The 8,198-nt window shown below is 50.5% G+C and overlaps 1 pseudogene; it reads left to right on the top strand.

The window, feature by feature from the left end:
• The first annotated feature begins 2,025 nt into the window (after nt 1-2,025).
• LOC134897686 (5S ribosomal RNA) lies at nt 2,026-2,144 on the top strand (annotated as a pseudogene).
• The last annotated feature ends 6,054 nt before the right edge of the window (nt 2,145-8,198 follow it).

Here is an 8,198-nt window from a genome sequence, read left to right as displayed (position 1 = left end):
GAGAGGGAGCCGTGAGTTCACTGCAAGGTGAAAGCCGTGTGTTGGTGCGGACGGCTAGCGGAGAGCCGTATATTGGTGTAGACGGCTAGCGGGAGAAAACCAAGCCCGCGGCTATTCTAGTGTCTCTGTAGAGAGTATAAGGGGGCTGGCGGGGAGAACAAAACCCGCAGTTACTTCCAAAGTCGGATACCTTGGCAAGGTGTGCTGGAGGAGGCGTGGCCTAACGCGTTTCGTCACGTGACCCGTGACTTTGTCAAAGGAGTATTCAAAGTCACGAGTCACGTGACGAAATGCGCAGCTGATTCTTTTGTTTTTATTTTTTTACAGAACCTCATACTAACTGACTGACTTTATACAGCTTAAACAGACCCTACACAAACAAATACGTATCAACTGGGATCTCACGACATTAGAGAACTACCTCAAGAATAAAATTGTGCCACGGGGTCTCAGACCTAGGATATTTCCCACCTTTAATTTGGCAAGTGATACTCTTAAAACCGATTGGGACAATGTTCTCCTAAAATGCTCCATGGACCTCATGGGCATCTTGATTAAACACAATCACCTCACATTGGAAGGATGCGAACGGGATCTGGAAGAATTGAGCAAAAAACTGGAGCCCTGGGAGAAGGACCAACAATTCCAGCGCTGTTTTGAAAAAAATAAACAAGATCTCCTCACATATGAACAAACTATTGTTGAAAGGAAAAAGAATAAATTTGCCAGGGACAAGAAGGACTTTTCATCAGGTAGAATATTTAAATGGAACAAACCTTCCTGGCAACCACGACCTCCCAGAACCTTTGATCACTACTCCTCATCAGAGGCTGACACGTCAGGTGCTGAAGACTCCCCAGAGTATACCCCTACTGGACCATCCACCAGTAACCCTAGTGGACAGGGTGATAACCTCACACAATACCAGGCGTCCAGTCTGCACATTGCACGGACTTAGGTGGCTCGGCGGCACTTGACAGGACGGGGAGGCGCACAGCCTAATAAGTATCTTTTCCCCCTTCCCCCCTGTTCACTGTCCTTATTGTCATTATATAGCCATACGTCTATTTGGGCTATTCCACTATGCTGGTCATAAGTAGCAAGTATATGCTACAATTAATCATTGCAGGTGCTGTGTATGATTAACTGCATCGTTACTCGTGGTATTCAGCTGCCAAGTTTGGCTTGCAAATGATTTAAGCTGTTCTGCATGTTTTAAATACGTAAATTGGCAGCAAGAATTCTTTCAAGCACATAACTAATCATCACAGGTGCTTTATATGATTGATTGCACTATTATTCTTGGCACTCAGCCGCCAACTTTGGCTTGTAAATCACCTAGGCTGTCTTGTATGTTTATAAAGACGTAAATTGATAACATACTTATAATATAGTGCAGGGCAGCTGTAGCTGCAGCGGGGTGTGTTTCTTTTTACAACCTACATTCGGCTTCCAAGTATCAGTCCATGTCAGATCTATGGCAACAATTGTATCTGTTGTATCAGCTGCTGGTATGCGACTGTCTATGATTGCACTGTCTACTATTGCAGCAAATACTCTTTGAAGCACACCTATTGTTTTATCTTTGTGCTATTATAGCGAGTTTTTCCACCTCTGATACAAACTAAATACCATACTCGATATTCAGCATGGATAATTTCTCTATTAATGTTGATGTATCTGAAAATATCATCCAACCAAGGTTTTCATGACAAGTAGTTTCAATCTGTAATAACAGACACTTTTTTAATTGAAATTTGTGTCTGCTTGATGTACATGCCTTAAAATTATAATAGGCTATTTTCCTTGTCTTGCCTCACGCTTCGCACAGGAAAAACAGAGGCTTATGTCATCAACCCCTGTTGACCATATGATTTAACCTCTGCATACCCATGTGTCTGGGTCGCTAATTGGTGCAATGAGGGTCAACAACATATTTAATAGGGGGAATATATGTAGCTAAACTGGCACAATAACACACATCTTTTACATAATAACTGCACTCGCTGCCCTTTTCCATACGTCACCCACTACCATACCACACTGGGTATGCCCAACCCCGTCTGATTTTGGAGGCAATACAGTGTTGGGCCAGGTTAGTACTTCAGTGGGAGACCACCTAGGAATACCAGGTGTTGTAGGTTTCCAGTGGAACTGAATTGGTGATTGTACTGAATCCACGGAAGGATGGGCATATGCTTGCCAGATACTGAATTACTACAGTAACAATCCATCAATATGTTCGCAGATTGAATTTTATGTATGGCTTAGAAAGTTCAAAGCCATTCCAAGAGAAATCGGGTATTTTTTGTTTTTTCACTTTCTTAGTTATTTCAATTAGTGTACCTAGTTTTTTACAATATACAGACTATTAAAAGTTACATTTTAATTATTCTACTGCTACATTACCACTCATACATACATCATAATTGTAAGTAACTCTCCGGGAGTGAGTGCTCCCAACCAAGGTCATTTTTCTATTCTCAAATATTTCTGATTTCTCAAACTCCCTGTTCCCCCTCTCAGATCATCGCCTGCTCTTTTTAAACGTATCTCTCTCTGCTTCTCCATCTCTACCTCCTAAGGCAGGGGTGGGGAACCTTTTTTCTACCGAGGGCCATTTGGATATTTATAAAATCCTTCGGGGGCCATACAAGTCTGCCCCCGCGCGCGTTTCAAAAAAATGGGTGTGACCAGTTAAAATGGGACGTGATACACATATGCCCCCAATAGTGCAGTGCCAGATCCACAATTGCCCCCGCCAGGTATACAGATGTCCCCACAGTGCCAGGTATACAGATGTCCCCACAGTGCCAGGTATACAGATGCCCCCACAGTGCCAGGTATACAGATGACCCCCACAGTGCCAGGCATACAGATGCCCCCCCTCTCCCCCCCCCCTGTCGCGCTTACCGCTCCTTTCGGCGGGTACACGGAGGAGAGCGCGGCTATGTTGGGCGGCGGCGTGTAAGACTTGAAACCAGCCGCCAGTTCGAGAGCCAATCAGAGCTCGCGGACCGGCAGCCGCGGCTCCTGATTGGCTGCCGGTCCGCGAGCTCTGATTGGCTCACGAACCGGCGGCTGGTTTCAAGACCTACACGCCGACGCCCGACAATAGCAGCGCTCTCCTCCGTGTGGTGACAGCTGAGACACGCTGCCGCCGAACTGTGCGGCGGCGTGTCTCACTGAGAGGAGCGGGTGGGCCGGACCAAACGGCTTTGCGGGCCTTATACGGCCCACGGGCCGGAGGTTCCCCACCCCTGTCCTAAGGCTACCATCACTAAGCGTAACATTGAGGCCATCTATACCACTACCCTATCCTCCCTGTTTGACTCACTCCTCTCTCCCATTTGCTCTCTCCTGCCCTGAACAAGCTACTTCCCTATACAATGCATCCCTTACCTCTCCTCTTGACTCTGTCGCCCCACGGACCACTATTCACCCTCGCAGATTGACACCTCAACCCTGGCACTACAAATGCACCAAATATCTGCAAAAATACTCACATACCGCGGAACAACAGTGGTGGAAATCACGCTCTAAGGCAGACTTTCTCCATTTCAAACTTATGTTCTCATCGTGGTGCCTTTCCCTCGCTAAACAATCACACTTCAAAATTCTCATCTCCTCTCAGTCTTCGAACCCCCGGCGCTTCTTTGCCACTTTCAACTCGCTCCTCTGCACATCCTCACCCCAACTCCCCTCTTCACACTCTGCTCTTGACTTTGCCACCTACTTCACATCCAAAATTGAGCCTATACGTCAGGACATAACATCCCAACAGAACCTGAGCAACCACACTCCTCCATTCCCTGCTCCCCCCTCTCATTCCCTCCTCCTAACTCTGACATCTTTGTTCCCTGTATCTGTAGAGAAAGTCATGGTCCTCATCCGTTCCTCACCCCCTCCACCTCCCCACTTGATCCTATTCCTTCCCGCCTTCTCCGCTTCATCTCTCCTTGTACCTGTTCCCATGTTGCCCATCTACTCAATCTCTCCCTCTCATCAGGCACTGTCCCCTCTGTCTTCAAGCGTGCACTTGTCTCCCCTATTTTTGAAAACCTACCCTTGATCCTACCACTCTTTCCAATTACCAACCCATCTCTATCCTCCCTTTTGCCTCCAAACTCCTTGAGCATATTGTCTACAAATGTCTCACTGTCTTTCTTTCTTCCCACTCATTGCTTGAACCTTTCCAGTCTGGTTTCTGTCCTCTCCACTCCACTGAAACTTCCCTCACGGAAGTCTGCAATGACCTCCTTGTAGCTAAATCCAATGGCTACTACTTTGTGCTTATTCTCCTTGACCTCTCTGCTGCATTTGACACTGTTGACCACCCTCACCTGCAAATCCTTTACTCCCTTGTTTTGCTTGATATTGCCCTCTCTTGACTATCCTGCTACCTCTCTGACCATTCCTTTTCTTTCTCCTCTCACGACTCAACCTCTCTGCCACTACTTCTACCAGTAGGTGTCCCCCAAGGTTCTGTTCTTGGTCATTAGATCTTTTGACTTTCAATATCATTTCTATGTTGCTGACACTTACCTTTCCTCCCCTAACCCCTCCTCACTCGTATCTCCAACTGTCTCTCTGCTATCTTTCCTCGAAATTCCAGCACTTTCTTAAACTTTACATGTCTATGATTGAGCTAATCATCTTCCCTCCCTCCCGCATAACCTTGCCTCCCACAATTTCATTATCCATTGATGGCTCTACTATCTCCTCTAGCCCCCAAGTACCCTGTCTTGGAGTAATCCTTGACGCATCCCTCTCCTTCAAACTAGACATTCAGCATCTCTCTCAAACCTGCCGTTTTCATCTCTAAAATATTTCCAGGATCAAACCTTTCTCACCCAGGATGACACTAAGACTCTTATACACTCACTGGTCATTTATAGACTGGACTACTGTAATCTCCTCCTATCTGGACTCCCTGACAAATTCCTCTCTCCACTCCAATCAATCCTCAATGCTACTGATCATCTCATCTTCCTCACCAAACAATTACATCCACCTTCCCTCTCTTGCAGGACCTTCACTGGCTTCCCTTCCCATTCAGAATCCAATTCAAGCTTCTCGCACTCACCTAAAAAGCCCTCACCCACTCTTCTCCCTCTTACATCTCTGACCTTATCTCTCTTTACACTCCCAACCATCCTCTTCACTCTGCTAATGCACGCCGTCTCGCCTGCCAACTGATTACCTCCTCCCACTCCTACCTACAAGATCGTGCACATGCTGCTCCCTATCTCTGGAATTCTCCACCTCTCCCCCTCAGACTCTCCACCTCTCTACAAAACATCAAGCAGACTCTCAAGACCTACATCTTCACCAAACCTAGCCAACTCTCCTCCGAACCCTCTTGAATAATTAATAGTTTTCTTTTGTACAGTATTACAGTATGATGTACTTCTGATACTATTGACATTTAAAGCATATCAATAAAGTGTCTTTTTAATATGTTTTTGTATAATCACAAGAGACCAAATTTAACTTTTTCTAAATGACTTGGATCTGGGACAGGGCAGATCTGTGACCCTAGATGTACGGTGTCACAGATCTGCCCTGTCACACTCCCGGAGATACAGGGACCCTAGACGTACGGTGTCACAGATCTGCCCTGTCACACTCCCGGAGATACATGGACCCTAGACGTACGGTGTCACAGACCTGCCCTGTCACACTCCCAGAGATACAGGGACCCTAGACGTACGGTGTCACAGATCTGCCCTGTCACACTGCCGGAGATACAGGGACCCTAGACGTACGGTGTCACAGATCTGCCCTGTCACACTCCCGGAGATACAGGGACCCTAGACGTACGGTGTCACAGATCTGCCCTGTCACACTCCCGGAGATACAGGGACCCTAGACGTACGGTGTCACAGATCTGCCCTGTCACACTCCCGGAGATACAGGGACCCTAGACGTACGGTGTCACAGATCTGCCCTGTCACACTCCCGGAGATACAGGGACCCTAGACGTACGGTGTCACAGATCTGCCCTGCCACACTCCCGGAGATACAGGGACCCTAGACGTACGGTGTCACAGATCTGCCCTGTCACACTGCCGGGGATGCGAGGACCCTAGACGTACGGTGTCACAGATCTGCCCTGTCACACTGCCGGGGATGCGGGGACCCTAGACGTACGGTGTCACAGATCTGCCCTGTCACACTGCCGGAGATACAGGAACCCTAGACGTACGGTGTCACAGATCTGCCCTGTCACACTCCCGGAGATACAGGGACCCTAGACGTACGGTGTCACAGATCTGCCCTGTCACACTCCCGGAGATACAGGGACCCTAGACGTACGGTGTCACAGATCTGCCCTGTCACACTCCCGGAGATACAGGGACCCTAGACGTACGGTGTCACAGATCTGCCCTGTCACACTCCCGGAGATACAGGGACCCTAGACGTACGGTGTCACAGATCTGCCCTGCCACACTCCCGGAGATACAGGGACCCTAGACGTACGGTGTCACAGATCTGCCCTGTCACACTGCCGGGGATGCGAGGACCCTAGACGTACGTTGTCACAGATCTGCCCTGTCACACTGCCGGGGATGCGGGGACCCTAGACGTACGGTGTCACAGATATGCCCTGTCACACTGCTGGGGACGCGGGGACACTAGACGTACGGTGTCACAGATCTGCCCTGTCACACTGCCGGGGATGCGGGGACACTAGATGTACGGTGTCACATATCTGCCCTGTCACACTGCCGGGGATGCGGGGACACTAGATGTACGGTGTCACAGATCTGCCCTGTCACACTGCCGGGGATGCGGGGACCCTAGATGTACGGTGTCACAGATATTCCCTGTCACACTGCCGGGGATGCGGGGACCCTAGACGTACGGTGTCACAGATATGCCCTGTCACACTGCTGGGGACGCGGGGACACTAGACGTAAGGTGTCACAGATCTGCCCTGTCACACTGCCGGGGATGCAGGAACCCTAGACGTATGGTGTCACAGATCTGCCCTGTCACACTGCTGGGGATGCGGGGACACTAGACGTACACTGTCACAGATCTGCCCTGTCACACTGCCGGGGATGCGGGGACACTAGACGTACACTGTCACAGATCTGCCCTGTCACACTGCCGGGGATGTGGGGACACTAGACGTACGGTGTCACAGATCTGCCCTGTCACACTGCCGGGGATGCGGGGACACTAGACGTACACTGTCACAGATCTGCCCTGTCACACTGCCGGGGATGCGGGGACCCTAGACGTACGGTGTCACAGATCTGTCCTGTCACACTGCCGGGGATGCGGGGACACTAGACGTACACTGTCACAGATCTGCCCTGTCACACTGCCGGGGATGCGGGGACACTAGACGTACGGTGTCACAGATATGCCCTGTCACACTGCTGGGGATGCGGGTACACTAGACGTATGGTGTCACAGATCTGCTCTGTCACACTGGTGGGTATGCGGGGACACTAGACGTACACTGTCGCAGATCTGCCCTGTCACACTGCCGGGGATGCGGGGACCCTAGACGTACGGTGTCACAGATATGCCCTGTCACACTGCCGGGGATGCGAGGACCCTAGACGTACGGTGTCACAGCTCTGCCCTGTCACACTGCCGGGGATGCGAGGACCCTAGACGTACGGTGTCACAGATCTGCCCTGTCACACTGCCGGGGATGTGGGGACACTAGACGTACGGTGTCACAGATCTGCCCTGTCACACTGCCGGGGATGCGGGGACCCTAGACGTACGGTGTCACAGATCTGCCCTGTCACACTGCCGGGGATGCGGGGACACTAGACGTACACTGTCACAGATCTGCCCTGTCACACTGCCGGGGATGCGGGGACACTAGATGTACGGTGTCACAGATCTGCCCTGTCACACTGCCGGGGATGCGGAGACACTAGACGTACACTGTCACAGATCTGCCCTGTCACACTGCCAGGGATGCGGGGACACTAGATGTACGGTGTCACAGATCTGCCCTGTCACACTGCCGGGGATGCGGGGACCCTAGACGTACGGTGTCACAGATCTGCCCTGTCACACTGCCGGGGATGCGGGGACACTAGACGTATGGTGTCACAGATCTGCCCTGTCACACTGGTGGGGATGCGGGGACACTAGACGTACGGTGTCACAGATCTGCCCTGTCACACTGCTGGGGATGCGGGGACACTAGACGTACGGTGTCACAG

This window comes from Pseudophryne corroboree, chromosome 3 (genome assembly GCF_028390025.1).
Source record: "Pseudophryne corroboree isolate aPseCor3 chromosome 3, aPseCor3.hap2, whole genome shotgun sequence".
In the NCBI taxonomy this organism is placed as follows: Eukaryota; Metazoa; Chordata; class Amphibia; order Anura; family Myobatrachidae; genus Pseudophryne; species Pseudophryne corroboree.
This window is presented reverse-complemented; position numbering and strand designations above follow the sequence as displayed.